This window comes from Harpia harpyja, chromosome 7 (genome assembly GCF_026419915.1).
Source record: "Harpia harpyja isolate bHarHar1 chromosome 7, bHarHar1 primary haplotype, whole genome shotgun sequence".
Taxonomy (NCBI): Eukaryota; Metazoa; Chordata; class Aves; order Accipitriformes; family Accipitridae; genus Harpia; species Harpia harpyja.
In genome coordinates this window covers 19,220,303-19,238,500 of record NC_068946.1, presented here as the reverse complement: position 1 = coordinate 19,238,500, position 18,198 = coordinate 19,220,303, and the positions used below count along the sequence as shown (strand labels likewise).

Here is an 18,198-nt window from a genome sequence, read left to right as displayed (position 1 = left end):
ACCTCTCTGAGGACAAGAGAACAGGCTGGTGTAGAGCAGCTGCTCAGCTTCTCTGGCCTCGAGGGAGTAGGAAACCGCTCAGCTGTTGTGCAAGGATAGCTCATGTTGCTATTGGCATGCATTTGTGTGTGCATGAAGGATGGGTTCTCCTGTTATTGCTCACAAGTAACAATGCCTTCTTGAAACCACCAATTATTTGCAGAATAATGTGTTGCTCAGTCTGACCAGGAATACCACAATTCAGCGTCAGCATTTATTCACCCTTGCCCAGGCATATTTCACTGGATACTCACTGGGACTTTGTCTATTTGTAAACTATGTTAGGATTTTAGGATTCAGCTTGTTATTTGGTGGGGGGAGGGGGGGAAGTGTGACTGTGTCAAGATGAAATATGCAAAGCAAGTTTCCTGTTTTAGAAGTAAATGGTAATTTTCTCTGTGCAGAGTTCCCACTTTAAACCCCAGATGCACAGTGCAAGAGGAGTTTCTCTTGTACAGACACAACTGCCCTTGATGCATCCATCCATGCATGCTAAAGAGATCTTTCTACCAACGTTTGTTGGCTGTTGACAGTGTTTAGAGATGCTATCCATAATTTCTCAGCAGCAGAGTATTTTAAGGCTCTTGGACCCTACAGTCATTTCATAAGCAATTGTGCTGGAAATGGATCTTTCTGCTAAAAGTAAATGGGTTTAGATTTTAAGGGTCTCTTCTTGCGGATAGCCAAAATTTGAAAGCCAAAGGTAAAGGAAATCTTGTGTAAGCATGCAGGTGAACACACTGTTGATGAGTGGGGGGATGACAATGAGGTCTTGTCTCTTTGCTGTAACCCAACTTTGTGCTATGCTTAGCCAGCAGATAAGCAGGAGCAGGTGTGCAGGAATCACAGATGCTGCAGTTCTTAGGGGTTGACGTGGGCCATGGGAAGACTGAGCGCATTTCTTTGCCACAGATTTTTCACACAATCTTGGACAAGTGCTACCCGTACATGTGGAGAAGTGGGAATAACTTTACAGGATGAAGAGGAATTTCCTCTCTTTAAAAAGGGAGGAGAGAGATGCTCTTCTCAGGCTCTCTCAAGCTCAGGTTCTGAGTGGTGGTCAGTGTCTGAACATTTAATTGAGGAGTTTGCAGCTAATGGGTGAGAGGAGGCAGGAACCCACTGCTGCCCATCAGCGGGCATTGTAGTGGTGTATTTTCATGTTGCTTTTTGAGGCAAGGTGTTAAACAGCAGAACAAGAGAAAATGAGGCAGTATGGTCTAGGGCAGGTAGCAGGACTGGGGACACATACTTGCCAAGGGAACAAAGTTGCTCTTGATCAGGGTGAAGTTTGCTTCAATCACCACTTTGTGGCCTCATTTCTTCCTCCCCTGCTTTTTTCTCACTGTCTGCTTAGATTGCAAGATCTCTAGTGTGGGGACTTGCTGTCAATACACACAGTTTTTGTTTGGGAGTCTTAGTAAAGCTTATCTCGTGGCATCTTTGTTTGCCCTTGAACACTGGAAAAGTCCCTAAAACTACCTGCCTTCATGCATGAATTCCTAGCTCTCCAGAAGCTGGGCACTCACACACTGGCTAAGCCTGTATTTAATTAATGCAATGTAAACCATCTTAGGATACTTAACATGTATTTTTAATAATTTTTCTCTTTTTGAAGGAGAAACCTGTTGGCAACTTACTGTAGCGATAGAAAGGGACCGGGGCGTGTGTTCTCATTTTACACTAGTATTTACTAGCTGGATGTGCTTAATGCATTGTGAAGCAGGAATTTTAGAGGTGAATTTTTGGTGTTTGATTCAGAGTTTGATCTTGAGATCAGGATTGCCATTTGCCACCAAATTCAGTCATCTTTGCTGTGTTTGTCTGCTTGTAAATGTTAACTGCAGTGGGGTGTTGTGTCAGGTAGGGTTTTTAAATGCCACTCTGATACACATAATTACCAATAATGTGAATCGTTTAATCATTTGTAGTAGCTTACCAACTCCAAACCGCTGAGGAGAAAATGCACAGGAAACTAAGGTCAACCGAGATGATTAAGCCAAACTGTGGGTTTGAGTGGATTTACAGGGATTTTTTTTTTTTTTCCCTGGTGCAAGTCCAGCACCACAACCTAGGAAAATCTCTGGCTTCTCAGCCTTCGTGTCAGAGTCTGTAAATCCCCAGCAACTGCAACAACCAGCTCACCTGCAGTGGAGCACTAGTATAAACAGGGCATTTCCCAGGCAGCCGCCCATTGCCCCATCCCTGCTGATGAGAGCTCAGTTAGGTTTTGAAGCGTTTCGCCTAAGGAAGCTCTCCAGCACCCGACTGACCCAGGAGCTGGGATTTAGTCACAAAATAGGCCTTTCCTAGGGAGAGGTATTCTGCAGCAGTGCAGTAGTCCCTTCGGGGCACAGCAAAGCATCAGGGCACTGGTTTGCAGGGCTCGTGCTGTAAAATCTGAGAGCTGTGTGTTAAGGGGAAGGTTAGAGTCAGGCCACTGGGACAAAGGCACCTTATGCCAACACTGATGCAGGGACGAGGGGTGGTAATGGGGGAGGAAATAACAGTTCTTGCCAAAACGCATCCAATCCATCACTGCAAGTGACATTTTTAGGTTTGCACAGTTAAAATTTGCCTTCCTGTATATATGTATGTCTCTCTCTCTTGGCATCTGTCTGAGAGTTATTGAGTCTGACCTCAATTTTGGAATCCTCTGAATCTGGCTGTTGTGTTGCCTTTGATTGATCTGTCTCGGTATCGTGCTGGTAATGGCTGCATTATGGAGACACATCAATGCCCTCCTTTCAAATGGACTGATGGGAACGTGGGAGAGTGCACAGTGCTGTGGGCAGGGCAGCCTCAGGGCCTGATCCGGCATCCACTGAAGTCAAAGTCAAATATGTGCGAGAGAATAGGCCAGGTTTTTTGGCGTAGTGCATAGGAAGCTGTTACGGATATGGTATGAGTAAGGGCAGTAAAGCAGCTATTGCTTTTTATATGTATTTGTGTATATATATTTCTATATATACTTGGGCTGGCCCTGGCAGACCAGCTCAGCCCCGCTCCATCCTCAGCCCCGTGCCTCTGCCAGCCACAGGTCCCATGCTGCTCCTGAGGAGCTCCTGAAGACACCTTGCCTTTGGTGCAGTCTGCAGCATCCCACAGCCCGAGATCCACCAAGTTTCAGTGTGCTCTCCCTGATCCATGTCTGTCCATGTCCTTCCTCACCTGCACACACACACAGAGCATCTTTGGTGAGGATTTTGGAAGTATTAAGAGTGGAGGATGAGATCTGTAGCTTTTGTCAAGCCAAACATTTTCACGTCACGTGAGATGTGTGCTGCAAAGGAGGCATGATAGTGTAATCTTCAGAAACTCACTCTGAAGTCGGCTGATGTGGAAAGCTTTAGACTGGATGCTATGGTAGAGCACAGGATGCATTTGACTCGTAATGAAATACAAGAGTGGCAGCCTTTTCTTTGCTTACTGAAAAGTCATGGTCAGCTAGCTAACTGGGAGGAAGCGCTGAGGAGCAGTACAGACGCGCTGCAGCATTCTCTGGGAACCAGCAATTCAGCACAATCCATCGTATTTGACTTGCAAGGAACATCAAGCTGCAAAGGTTTGGTTTTTCACACGTAAAATGCATTTATTTTTCTTTCCATGAGTAACCTGTCTTTTAATGAGTAACCTGTCAAATTTATATAATTAGGGATAAAAGTGGTTAGATGCCTTGTGAAACATCTTCTACAATATGTCTTTATGTACAGTGACTCAACTGATTGAGTGCTTTCTTCATTATATGCCAAATTCAGGTTTATAATTGGAGGGGGTTTGGATTACCTACACAGTTATTTGATGAATTATTTTTTGACAGATGAAGGGAAAGCACTTCCTGAAATCCCATTACCAGAGCCTCAGGACAGTGGCTCTGTCCTGGTGTCAGTCCGTGTTAAGGACAGTAACGCATCCTGCCAGAGTGACAAACAGAGCCCTTCATTAATTGGCAGGGTACCCAAACCATGTGGGATGCAAAGAGACTGCTGGAAAATTGTGGCAGACTTCCTGACACAGCACAGTGGACCGGCCATGGGTTGAGCACTCCTGCCTTGTTTTTCAGAGGTCTTGAGTCATAGGAAAGGCAGGTGTGAGGGAGCCCATGACAGATACATGAGAGAGGCCAGGATTTTTGGTGGCTGGCGGGACCCTGAGACTGGTATGTGTTAGTCTGTAAGTGAAACAGAAAGAGGGGGAGCCCTAGACCTGTGAAGAGGAATGAAGAAGTGGCAGTATTGAGCTGAGGGAGGAGTAGGGGGCTGAGGAATAGTGAGGGAACAGACCCAGAAGCAGGAGAGCTAGGGGAGGCAAAGGGCCGAGAGCTGGTGAGATGAAAGCTGTGACGGAGCAAAGCAGGGATGGGAAGTGGCATGGAAAAAAGGAAAAATTGAAGATAAGGTAAGGACAATAAAAAGAGGTTCAGTTTTATCTGTTCATCCAGAGCCCACACAGCTTTTGCATTATGGCAGATATCACCCCAGAGAGGAGGGGATTCAGACAGCAGGAATAGCACAGTCTGCAAGGAACAACCGAAGAGAAAAGTGGGAAGGGCAAATCATGTTACAGCCTTGAATGTAATTTGTCCTAATTCAGCCATTTGTTTTAGGCTTTGTTCACTGGGACTAAATGGGCATCTGCAACAAATCTATTCCTGTGACCAAATACTCTTTAAATAATTATATTTCAATAACCTGCAGGGACCGTTAGCCTGAAAGACTGCCCTGGCGCAGCCAGTAATACTTGAGCAGAGGTGGGGTGTCCCTTTAGGTTGGCTATGCAAAAAACCCCATGTTGAAGACAGGAATTGTACTTGTTTCAGCCACCTGGCAGCGTGTCAAGGAAACAGTCTGTATCCCATCGTCTTCCATAGCCTTGCCTTGTAGTAACCAGTCTCCAGGTAAAGAGGATCTTGTTCATGGCCCTCAACACCACTGCACTGTTAGAAAAATCACCATGATACTTAGTTCTGCCGGCTCAGGGCCCTCAGCCCATGAGGGCTAGGACTGGAGCTGCGATGGCAGGTTGTGTTGGGGCAGGATTGCAGCACTGTGCGTGGTGTCAGTAAACACAACAGGCTCTCCAGGCTGAAATTGCACCAAGTCATTGCCTGGTCCCATGGTGTGTTAATGTTTTTTTTCCCCCTCTACTGACATTTAATTTAATCTTCTTTTCCTTTTTCTTGTCTCTCTCGCCATACAAGTGATAATACTCAGATGGCACTGCCAGTAAACATACAAACAGGCTGTCTTTGAACAGAGAACTTTTTAGTCTTTCTTTCCAACAGGACTGCTTTGTCAGTGCTTTCCTTTTTGTTTGGCTGTTTGCGCTGGCTGTCCTGCTGCTGCCCAAGCCCTCCTGGAGTTACCAGAGCCCCTCACAAACTCCCTCAATGCCTGTTCTCCAAAGGAGCCTCCCAGCCTTGTTGTCAGATGTGCATTTTCAGCAAGCCACACGTCTCAAGCAACACAGACAGAATGCACAGAATGATGCAAAATCAATGCCATTCAAAGATGAATGTGATTGCTGTGTTCGTCCTATTTCAGTTGTTTATTTTACAAAGCTGGAAGAATGCACCTTACCATGTCGTTGATGGCTCCCATGGGAAAGCAGCTGTTAATTAGGCATTTTGATCTCCCTCCCTTTGCCCAGGAAATGTGACAGTAATTACTGTGCACCATCATCTTTGCCAATTTAGATACAGGCAAACATACCAGACTTCTGAAACTTTTCTTCTCTGTGTTAAGAGTAATACAAGTGTCATTTTCTGGGACACATTATTGGAATATTTTAGACATGTTCAAATCGTGTTGCTGAAGACAAGCATAGGTGGAGGCAGCAGAGCCTCTTTGGGGCACTTGTAGAAAATTTTTTTTTTACCATCCTCTGTTAAGCTTGCTGTAGAGGTCTTTCTCAGTTGTTCTTCTGCAGAGGACTGGGAATGAAGCTGCAGAAATTCCATCTTTTCTCACGTGTCCCCTACCCCCAGCTACCTTCTCCCTGACTCTTAATATTCAGTAACTGCTGTAGAGACCAGTCTCTGCATGTTTTTCGGTGGCTGGCACTATTGGTCACGAAATCCAGTAAGACATCCCGTTTTGTCCAACTGTAACCTCTCTGAGGGGCTGGCTCTGCCCTCCCACCTCCTCTTGGGACTTCAGAAATCAGTCAGTGATGGAAACGTATTGGTAGGAGCTGGAGGATCTGACACAGTTTTGGGCAGTGTAAGCATGCAAAAAGTATTGCCTGAAAGGGAGTGGGGTGAGATAACCCAGTGCACAGGTGCCGTTGGATCCCATGGCTGGGAGTCAGACACCCAGAGAAGTTCAGCCATCAGTGTCTTTTATCCCTAAAGCTCCTCTGAAAATGTCAGTGTGTGGTTCAGATTTGCTTTTGAAAACCGTATCTCAAACTGGGTGCAGTAACACCATTAGAGTCAACTGTTGCATTGTGTCACGTCAGCATTGAATCTGGCCAAGAGAAGGCATCAACCAGACATTTCCTTTGGGCTCCCTGTTGGTGTTTTGATTCACTTTGGTGTTTCCTTGTTAGGGTATGAGCATCATAAGAGGGAATTGCGTAAGCAGCTGTGCTTTCTTAAGGAGTACGAGCAAAATGCCTGTGAGTGTGTTGGCCTGGCAACCAGTGCTCACTTGGTGCCATCAGTGTTCCCAGAAAACATAATCCATAACAGCCTTGGAGATGCAACAAGGAGCAACGAGGCTGGGATATGGAGGAAATATCTTTCATAATGTGTTGTTCCAACCACACTGGTAATTCAGACTGTACGCTGTGAGTGCAGTTTATCAAAGTTGCCTTTTGAAAACATCTGCAGCCATTCTTGGAGGGCTGCTGTAGCCAGGATAGCTATTGCCGCTGAAGGATGAATATCCTGTCAAATACAGAACACATCCTGGGAGTTAAATTTTTGCTTTTGTCTCCCCTTTTTGTGGACAAAAATTTGCCCTTTGTCTGCTCGACTCTGCCCTTCCTTCCCGCCATCCATGTTTGGCTGCCTGCTCTGATGGAGGCTGTTTCTGTGGGCTGGATCTTGACCCTCCAGCACTGGTGTTAGCTGTGTGACTGGGTGGGGGGGGAAGTTGTGTCCAGAGGCCATGTTCTAAATTGTGGCCTGTTGTGCTGGAGTCCTTTTCAATGTATGGTAGGAGAGAGTTTGTGCATTTATGAATTACGTAAAGTAGGCAAGGCTTGTAAAAGCCAGGAGAAAAGGCAGACAGGTGTGAAGAGAGCTAGCCCAGGTTACCCAGGAGGGCTGTGGCAGAGCCACAGGCAGGCAGCATGGCCCTGTGCAGGGCTGTGTGCTGCCTTTCTGCCGGCTCCTGCCCTCTGGGCTTGGCTCAGCTCTGCCCCTTGCAGAAAGGTGGAAATGGAGCGCTTCAGCGGCTCTTCCCTGACATGTCTGAAGGAAAGCCGTTGTGGTCTCCATCTCCAGGATGGCAGCATGAAGGACATGCAAGAGCACTGGCCAATATTTGGCAGTGGGCAGAGGTCTTTGCAATTGCATCTGGAAGGTGGTATCGCTGGGGACTGTGCCAGCATATAATCTTCCATTCCAGTTTTGATCTGAGGGCAGGAAGATGTGGAGGAAGGTTCATCACCAAACAACAGAGCCTTGTTTTGCAGGCACACAGCTGCTCCTGTTCCAGGCAAAGCTGAAATGGCAACTGCTTCTCCAAAGTCACCTTCAAAGGGAAGCAGCAGGTTCTTAGGTGACAGCCCAGGATGTGCTGGTGGGCATTGCCTGCCTCATTTCCTGGCCCCTTGCCTCACGCACAGGCAATTATCAGCTCTCAGGGTCTCACATGCTGCGGAGCAGAAGAGCCTGGAGGTGCAGTCATTAACCCGCTCACCCCCACACTTCACAAATCCCTTCCTCCCCTTTTCCCATTGCGGAAGCTCATGCATGCAGCTTGGTGCACTTCCCAGCCCTGGCTAACCAGAGGTTAGCCCAGCACAAGGCACTGCTCCCCCCCATCCCCAGGTGTGTCTGATGGAGGCAGGTCCTCCCAGTGCAGGCTGGGCATCTGCCCTTCCAGGTGCAGCTGGGCATGGGTTTAACCTTTGGTGGAGAGGAGGTAGGTACCATCAGATCACTTACAAAAATGAGTCGCACAAACAGTCTGCTGCTCCTGTGAGGAGTGCCAGGCGTTGCTGATTTCTTTTTTCCCTGTTGCCATGCCAACACGTCCCTGCGCAGAGTGAGATCTCTTTTTAAGCTCCGCTGAGAGAAAGTATGTAGCCTGGGAGCTTATTTAGCATTCAGGAGTGCACAGCCTCTCTGTAACGGTTCTGAGCCGCAGCCAGGCTGTCTGACAAAGGAAAGGAAGATTTAATTTTTTTCCTCCTTTCCCCTAGCATTTGCTTCTCAAGGTTAAGGGAGACAGGGTAGATGGGGAAAGAGACTGGGAGTGCTTTGCAATGGGGACCTCACTCTGCTGTCCTCACTGAGGCATGACTTTCATGGAAATGAAAAGGAAATATTACTTCGGGGCGTATTTGTGGTGCAAAATACATGTGTGAGATAGGTATAGAGAGTTTTATATATATATATATATATGCGCGAATTTCTTGTTTCAACTTACCCTGATGAGCTACTCTGTATTAAAATTGGAAAGCAAAGGCAATCTGGTTTTTAATTTGAGTGAGGAACTCACAGGAAAGATTAGAAAGAAGCTGGGGACAAACCCCCTGTCTCTGTCTTCCCTGCTGTTCTAGCCTGTGAGGTTACAATATTGAGAAAGAAATCATCTCTTCTTGTGCTATATTCATATCCTGAGTGAGGACAGCAAAACCTAGCATGTACTGGTGTTTTGGTTTGGGTTTTTCCGTTTTGTGGAGTTGCTACTGGTAGATTAACTGCTCACTTTAAATCCTTATAATGATCATTAATACAGGTTTGCTTGCATTTGCCAGCTGAAGGGATGGAAATCAGCGTAAAGCTGCTGACATTAGCTGGCAGATGAGCACTGATGATCCAGTGCCTGTCCGTACCAGTGAAAAGGTTGATGTGGAAATTCAAAGGCATGACTCAAAGTGAGAGGGCTACATGCTGGTTTTGACTCTGCCATTTGTTCCTTGGGAGATGCTGAGCAAAACATTTGTGTTTTCCTGTGCTGTTTCACAGGCTGAGTGCAGAGTGGAGTCAGTGGTACGTGGAAAATCCATTCTGAGGTGATGGTTTAGAAATGCAGTCTTGGTTGTTTTTTGGAGTTTTGTTATTACTGGGGCATTCCTCATGACATGCAAAAAGTGCAGGAAACTCAAGGTATCCCAGCTGTGTACATTAGATCATGTGAGTGAGCCCTTCTCCTGCATGTGGAAAATACCTGGTCAAAACTTCAATACTTTAATTTTATTTGCATGCACTATATGGAAAATAACTGTGAGATATCATTATCTCCCAGGCAGGAAAACCTGTTAGCTGCTTCTCAGAGAGTCATTTTCACTCAAGACTGAGTAGATTGAATACTTCATGGAAATCAGTTTCACTTGGAGGCACTATATACTTTGGGAGGGAAGAATAAACCCCAGGTATTTCACTTTTTTGTTCCTAGTTCTTTCCTTGAGACTAATTCATAGTGATGTATGATCAGTTTGGTACAGCTCCCAGCAACCGATATAGCCTATGGCAGTTATGATAAAACTAATTTACAGTCTGGTCCTCCGTCCATGCAGCCCATGCATCTGGTGAGACAGATATGTTAATAAAGAGCAGCAGAAGTATCAGCTGCCAGTGCTGTGTAGATGTAGCAGTCTTGCTGATGTACCAAAACTGTTTTCATCCCTAGCCTTGCACCACATATGACAGAAGGAAAAGGCTTCTGCTGTGACTATTGCTTTTTACCCCAAAGCCAGGGTAACGTGCCAAATCCAGAGTAACGCAGCCTACGTGGGTTCTTGGTGAGCTGTAAAGGGAACTAATCCTTAGCTGTTCCTGTCCATGAGGTGTTTTCTCTTTCCTTTCGCTGTCATCCTTTCTCTCTATTTAAGAATATATTGTCCCTTCTAAACAATTGCTCTGTCAGTTCTTCCTGCTTTTCTTCCCTTTTCTTATGTTGCCTCTGGCTTTTCTTTTCTTGTCCTCTCTATGTACTCTGAGCTTTATCCCAGCCACCCAATGTAGCTCCTCTGTGACCTTGAATTTCCTCAGCTGCTCCTCAGTTTCAGTACACTTGAGAGCTCTGCCTCTGGATGCAGATCTCTCCTGGTGGCTGCAGTGACCCAAACCCTGGTCTCAGCTCTCCCCACAGCACCCAGACTTCCCCAGCACCATGGCTGCAGAAGCTTGCAGGTGTTTAAGTGCCCAGAGAAGACAGCTCTGTTTGGAAAAGTGGAAGAGGTAGTTCAGAAGATGCACTGAGGGCTTTTACATGCATGTCTCGCATCTTCCTTCTGCAAGAGTAGCTGCACATTTCTCTTTCCTAACCACTTCACATGCTTAGAGGTGTGAGCCAGTAGTCTCCAAGGGCAGGCAGGCAGTGGATGGGAGCAGGCCATGTGAGCGGTCAGGGATGAGTCCCGGTCAGAGACAGTGACCTGCCAGAGACAAGGCTCCCTTTGACTGGGGTAGTGCCAGAAGAGAGGGGGAGAGATGGCAGAACTGCTGAGCAGGGCTGAGAACTGCTCTGAAAATCCATCCATGTCATGACCTCTGCGGGACTTGGTTAATTTGTATGTGATGCGGGACGTGTTCTGCTTTGCCTGTCTGTGGGAACACTTGCACGTTCTCGTTTGTAAGTACGCAACACCGTTCCTCACAGTCAGCAGGAGAAAGACATCTGTCTTGGTACAGGTGCGGGGCTAGGCTGGGAAGCAGAGCTGGGAAGAGATTAGCCGTGCAGCTGTTGCTGCATTGCAGAGCTAGCTGGTTAAGCAGGGTTGGACTGGCAGTGTGAGCCCTAAGGTGAACGAACAGGGCATGGTATTGTGTTACCATATCCCCTGATGGGATGAACAAAAATTCTGTTGGATTGACAGAATGATCTTCAGTCCTTCTGACGAGGCACGACTAGAAATCCCACACAACGCGTGCACAGGTTAATGTTCATTTTAAACTTAAATTCAGCAGAGTTTGTACAGCATACTTTGAATTCGTTTTTAAAAAGATCACAGGCACACTGTAAAGAGTGTTTAAAATCGACTCAAAAGGAGCTAAAAATGAACTTTAAGGGACATGTCACCTCCTGCTGTAGGTGGCTGAAGCTCCATTGACTTCTGTGGGGGTTCTTAAAAGTTTGTTTGTTTAAAATCTTAACTTGTACTGAAGTTCAAAACAAATATTGATTTAAAAGTGAGTTACCTGTTACGTGTATTACTCGCACTCAAAGGTTTAAATAACTGGTTCTTTGTTTTGAAGCCAAAGTGGTTTCTTCTGCATGAGTCCCAAGGAGTTTACATTTTAATGAAAGATAGATATAGCTACTTTGTATACATGTGAGTGATGTTTTCAGCTGATACCTAGTCCTGGGAAAGGCAGTGGGACCTCCCTGCATTGGCCTGGCTGAGGGTCTGGTGTTGTCTGCTTCAATATTGCGTGTTAGCTGTAAATTGTGTTGCTGATGCATCAGGCAAAACACAACCGATTAGCTTTTCCCACCTCTGACTTGGCTGGGAAATGCTGACAGTAGTAAATATTCTGTTCCAGGCAGTAAACTTAAGAAGATGCAACTCAGGAGATGCACAGGGAGCAAGCATTTGCAGTAATGAGGGCTCATTTTAAAAGCATTGCCTTATTGTACTGACATTTGTATGACTACTTTTTAACAGTCTTTCATATTTCAAGGGAGGGAGGATGTGGGGACTGATCCCTTGGTGTTTTGTTCTACAGCTGCTAGACAGTGTGGCAGAGGCCTCTGCCTAATGAACGTGCACTGGGGTGTTGGGGAGCTGGAGGAGGGGGCTCACTGGAACTCTCAGAATTGCTCCTGGCTCCTAGCATGAGTCGCTTTGGATTTTGCCACTTGAGTGCCTTGGAGATTTGGACTATCTGTCCAGCTCTCTGGCTGAAGAGGGTGATCAGGAAAATGCAGTCAGGGTAGTGGAGCTGAAGTACATGCAGAAGGTGTGGAAGTGGTCCGAGGACAGGCAGCCCGAGCCTGGGCTGCTGCTTCCCTGAATGCTGCAGAGCAGCCAGGGGTGCACGGACAAGCTGTCCTCCAACTTCCCTATTTGCCTGTGCCAGAGCACAACTGCTCCGACACAGCTCAGCTGCAGCCAGGACACCAGTATTGCACCAGATTTACTCTGTTATAAAGCAGATATGTTAAGGGGCTGGATAATGGCAATTCAGATTTACAATCTTGAGTTTAAGGAGAAGGTAGGAGGGTCTGTTGAATACCTGAAGTACCCCAAAACACAGAGGTGTAAGCTGTTTGCTGTGGGGCACACCAGGGTGTGAAGCTGCTGTGTTGGGTATCCAGCTGTAGCTCCCCTGTACATGCTCTTTACACATAATCATTGTGATACATCTTTCCCCAAACGTAGTCTGAATGTTCATACCTTTGTGTTTCAATGCATTAAACAATCAAAGCTCTTTCCCAAAACACAAGCCTTTTCTGACCTGTTCAGTTGGTTAGCTGGTAAATCCTGGGGATTAAATTAATCCATCACTATCTTCATTGATGCTGCAGTAGCTTAAAGTCAACAACTTTATTAGGGAAATTATACTTGTCAGTTGTGTTGTGGTTTCATTTAATTTAAAAGCTGATGTTCCCATTACTTGCCTTCATACCTCCTGCCAATTACTGTTGATATTGCCAACATCCAGATCAAGGACCTACTTACAGCAAAATATTTACACAAAGCCATTTGAGAGCAAATATTTGAATTCTGTAAAGCTATGTTACTGCTTTTTTCTTCAATCGCAAGCACTGATCTGTTGGCATTATTTGGGTTTTATATAACTTATTCATACTGCTTTGATTGCTGCTGTGTATTTCTCTTTTAACCCAAGTGCAAAAGGCAGTACTTAGAGTTGTCATGATCCCAGTGTCTGATTTTTCTATCAGAAATGTCACTGGGTGAAGCCCAGGTCATTTTTCCCCAGCGTTTCAGCAGTCTTGACTGAAACAAGAGTTGTCCACCAGCTTCCAGGAGAGCTGAGCATGAATTCAGGACCTGTCCTTAGGGTACTGGCTAATGCCTCTAAACAAATCGAATAGCTATTTGGTTTGTAGTCCCGCTGCACTCGGAATTGCAGTACCCGGGGGGGCAAAAAATCCATAGATCCTGTTTGCTTTTCAAATTGTCAAAGATAGCAAATAGCCACTTTGTATCTTTCCTTTCTGCAGGAATATATTTGGGGTATTTTGCCTCACTAAGCAGCGCAGGTTGGTCTGTGCTTCTGTTCTTGACTCAATTCCACTGTGCCAACAATTAGTGCTGGTTACCTTGGAAACTGCTCTGCACCCTACTGGGGATTTTGACAGGCACATTTTGACTGAAATTGCTTTGTTTTCCCAATTCTGCAAGCACACATGTAGCTAATCCTTTTGCTGTGCTCTGCCTGTGTTCCTTCCCTAAAATGCAGCAAAATTAATGAAACGTATTAATTTATCCTTTCCATCTGTTTGCATCTTTCTTTATCCCTGTTTTAGCCTCAGTGCTCCAGGAGTGTTAATTACCCTTTGCTTTAACCAAACTCACTGTTAATTTTCTTGGTAGGTGTCTGAGGGATGACATTATGAATGCACATGAAGTTTTGATGCAAATTTCAGTCTTCTCTTCTCTGTCCTTCCCTATCATCCCTTTCCTTCGGTTTTTTCCTGGAGCATTTGTTGTGCCGTGTGGTTCCAGCACGTTAAATTTTGTTTATGCCTTAAACAAGTTCTGCTTTACAGAGACCAGATGGCATCTTCCACGGCTACAGCAAACTCAAGATCCGCTGCCACTGTAGTGGTATCGGATAGAGCTGTTGCTAGAAAGAGCAGGGTGTGATGCTGCTGCAGTCTGGGAAGAGTGTCCCAGTGAAATTGTGGGGTCATGAAATGCTTTTTCTTTTTGGAAGGAGCTGTCCCTGTTGCTGTGAAATGGGTGCTCAGGTGGCAAGAAGCAATAGATAGGTGGGCTGAGTGAACTGACTGAATGGCAGTAATGAAACACAGGCAACTATGGTCAGGGAAGGAGAGTAAGAGCTGGGGATGCAAACTCTGGTCTGACTGGGGCAACTCTGGCCTGAGAAATCAACTGACACTGTTAGTGAGGTGACAGGCTGGCTGTTCCTCAGGGCGAGCTGTACCAGCCCCGGTTCACCTGCCGGCAGGATCGATGCCGCTGTGCCGGCACACATACCTGTGAGGCAGGAAGATGCCATGACCCCTGCCTGTAGGAGGTTTCTCATGTCAAAAACAATTCTCAGAATAATAATACAGCATTGCATAGAGGGGTAGGAGGGAGAGAGGAGAAGGTAAAAGGTACTGCTGGATGAGGGCTGGCAGAGGCAAATGTCCGAGCCTGAGCAGTTTCACCTAGGAAGTGGTGTTCATAGCAAAGTCAGCTCCTCAACGGATTGAGCCTGAGATTATGGTAGGTTGGAAGAGAAAAAGTGCCTGAGGCTGAAGGAAAACCATTAAAAAGGGTACAAAGGGAACAGACACCACACATCACTGCAGAGATGTGTCACAGCTAATTTTTGCTCTTGCTTTTATAGTTGCCAATTATTTCTAATGGTTTTCTGGAAATATTTGGTGAAAGCTCAGACACCTTTTTTAAAGGCTCTTGCCACCATCCGTACATCTGTCTCTGGGGCTGGTAAACCTGTCTGTTAAAAAACTTAATGGACTGGAAAGGTTTCCTGGGAAATGAAAGTACTGTGAGTAATGGATTCAAGTGCCAGTGGAGACATCTGCAGTCCATTGACAACCGCAGCAGCATCAACAAGAAATGAAAGAGGGCTTTGACACAACATCTACAGGGCCTTCTACAGGGTCTGATCCCAGATCTTTGGCTCTGCTGTAGCCATGTTTGGCATGTAACCTTGCTTTAACGGCCCCTGGTTGAGTCTCTGTCAGTGAAGGGGGGCTCTCTCAGGTGTCTGGAGGCAGTGGCTGGATGATGCCTACTGCTGTTTAAAAGTTGGTGCCAGAGCAAGCTGGGGTGGGGATTGGGCCCCTGTTGTGCCCTTGGGTGTGCTTATGAGAGGGGCTGCAGCTTTTGGAGGCACCAGGCCTTCTAAACACAGCAAAGAGGAGAGGCTGCGGCTCCCCATACCATCAGCAACTGGTTCAGCATCTCCTGTGCATCCCAGTGCTCTGAAAGGGTTTGTGTCCCTGAGTTATCTGTGGGGCAGAGAGACTCCAGATGTCCCGATTTGGCATTCTAGGATTTGTCACACCTTGTAGAAGAACTGGGCTGGCTTCCAAAACCAGGAGCAGAGAGTGCTTACTGGTTTGAGTTTTAACTTTGGTTTAAATTAGCATAGTGCCCAAGACAAATGGCTGCTCTCTCAGCAGGGCAGAGTCCTCTGTTCCTGCCAGAGAGCAGCCATGGCACTAGTAGCAATGGGGCAGGCTTGACCTGACAGCCCTGTTGGAGCTTGGTCTGAAGTGACAACCTTTAAGGGAGTGGCAGAATCACCATCCCTGTGTGTTAGCTCCTGGCTTCTCGGCTCAGCCTGCTCATTGCCGGGGCTTTTGAAAGCTCGTGCTGAGGATCTTTCATAATGTCTCCTCTCTGTTATGGACATCACATTTGAGGACCACCTGTACTTTTGGGCACATTCCCTGAAATCAAACTGGGAGACTCAGTCTGTGTCCTGTATCATGAGCAGCTGACATCTTGGTAAAAAGGAGCAGCATTTTACTCTCTGCAAAATGCAAAGGAAAGCAATGTTGCCGTTCATTGTGCTGGAGTCTCATGTGAAGCCAAGGTCTTTGTTCCCTTTAAGAAACACGTATTTCGTGTTACTTGTTATTTGTTAGTGCCATTTTTGTGGCACAAAGTAGAGTCAGAGAATGTCTACTTGCTTAAGTGAGGAAAATAAATCTCTACAAGCAAAACTCTCTCTAATGAATCCAGAGCTTTTAGGCTGTGAAGAATTTGCCTGGCATCCAGGCTGGCTAACTCTTCTCTTTCTTTTTTTGTTCTTTATCATTAGCCTTCCTTGAACTTTAACTGAACCATAAGGAAACTATGAAGAGTCTCAATAGCTGCCCTGTGAGGATTTGACTTACCCATTGGATCTGCTATTTATAGTGTCCATTAGTACAAAAATGTCTGTCCTTTTGCAGCAGTCATGTATAGCAAAAGCACTGCTCTTCTGGCGAACTGCCTGTGCTTCCTGTGTCACCCAAAATACCCATCAACAGTGTTCAGAAGTGAGCCTTTCCTGGTTAAAAAAAACCCAGCCAAACAACAACAAAAAACCCCAAACCACCACACAAAACCCAGAGGCCATTTGTATTTTTCTTTACTTATTTTGCATAGCCTGAAATTGAATTTTCCTTTTTTCAGGAGGCAACCCTTCACCCCCAGCCATATCTCCCTATGGAACATAATCTTTTCCCCAAGCAAATTAAATCAGGCAGAGAGCTGAGAGGGTGGGAACTGTCTTCCAGCCTTGGAGACCCCATTTGCACCCCAGAACCAGGCTGGATGTGAACAAGTATAAATTCTGTAACAAAGGAGACCATTTTTAATAGGGATTTGTCTTACCTTGCTGGGAGGAGGCTTGCAGTAGTTTGGGTGATGGAGGGCAGGTGATTGAGTGGGTTTCCTTTGGATATGCTCCAGGGTACTAAATCTGGTATACATTTGCATATTCTATATCTGAAAAATTAATTGGAGGCTTTTCTTAAAATTTTCCTGTGAAAATAAGCTTAAAAAATTTATTCTTCTAACAGTCTTCCTAATTGAGTCTTGATTTGTTCATCTGAGCTAACAGTACAGACTTGATGACGTTACTTTTGTCAGTAGTGTTGTGATTAGTAGATGCATGGAAATTTTGACAGAAGGCTCACATGTCACATCCTCCAGGTGTAAAGTGGTGGTAGCAGTCGGCATGGCATCTTCTGGAGCCGTGGTACTCTGCGAAGCTCTGTGACCTTCTCCGTGCTCACCAAAGCTGTTGGGGTGATACTCTTTCCTGTTCTGAAAGAGCAGAATCCGAACAGGAATATACCAAGTATCAAAGGACGCTTTATGGAAGAGTGGTTTGTTTCCTACCCGCATGTCCCACCCATGCAAGGTGCTGCAGCACGCCACCTGCATGGTGTGGCGTGGGAGAGGGTATCACGTGTCTGCAGGAAGAGGATGGGCCAAGCCACAGGTTCATTCTCCCAGTTTTCCCCTGTATCGCTTGTGCTTTGCAGTCTGTGTGTGCCTCACAACACAGGGAATTGTCAGGACCTGTAATGATTCCAGGGGACTATTTGTGTCCGGTCCACTGCTCTGCAGCAGCAGCACCACGGGATGGTCTGTGAGGGTCTGTGAGGTATCTGTTGCATGTTCCTCACAAGAAGAAGGAACCAATAGGTGCCGAGAAGCACCCCCAGGCATCCAGCAGGCGTGGAAGCAGGAGAAATTTGAAAAGCCCCAAAATGAGGTGCAGACTCCTGAAAGGCAGCTGGGAAGATTGATGGGCTTTAAATCAGTATCCCTGTTCTTTGGTCCATAGGACTAGCCACATGCATGACTCGATTTATGGGGTTATGGCGCTCAATTAGATCTACTTAACAACAAAATGGAGTTTCATCTCATACTAGGGGCATGTTGTTGAATAGAGGGACAGAGGACTAGAGCTGCCACTCGCAGTCTGCTGCTAATACAGGCATCTCTATCATATGTAGACCCTTTCATAAATGTATTGAGCTCCATCTCAAAACCAGCTGAGTTGTTTGCTGCTGTGTGGAAGACTGCCAGAACTTAACACCCCTGACAGTAGGAAAGCAGTGTGTTCAGATTTCTAGTCTGAATTTATCCTTGGCAAGTTTATATTCACGTATTCTTGGGCTAAGTTTTTTAAATCAGCTTATTTTTTTCATTGCTAGGTAGATGTTCTGACATATACATCCATCTACTCTTGCTAGTGGCCACAGCCAATAAAACTACTGCGGTCACTGCCCTCCTGGTGACCAGTCAGGAGGGAAGTGAATTGTAAGATACAAATACCAACAATTTTGAATGTTCTTTGCCTGTGGGTGGATT

The 18,198-nt window shown here is 46.0% G+C and overlaps 1 protein-coding gene across 50 annotated transcripts in view; it reads left to right on the top strand.

Moving 5' to 3' along the window:
* The window catches only part of MAP2 (microtubule associated protein 2), a 239,330-nt gene that overhangs the window by 166,842 nt on the left and 54,290 nt on the right, over positions 1-18,198 (top strand). The window lies entirely within an intron of this gene.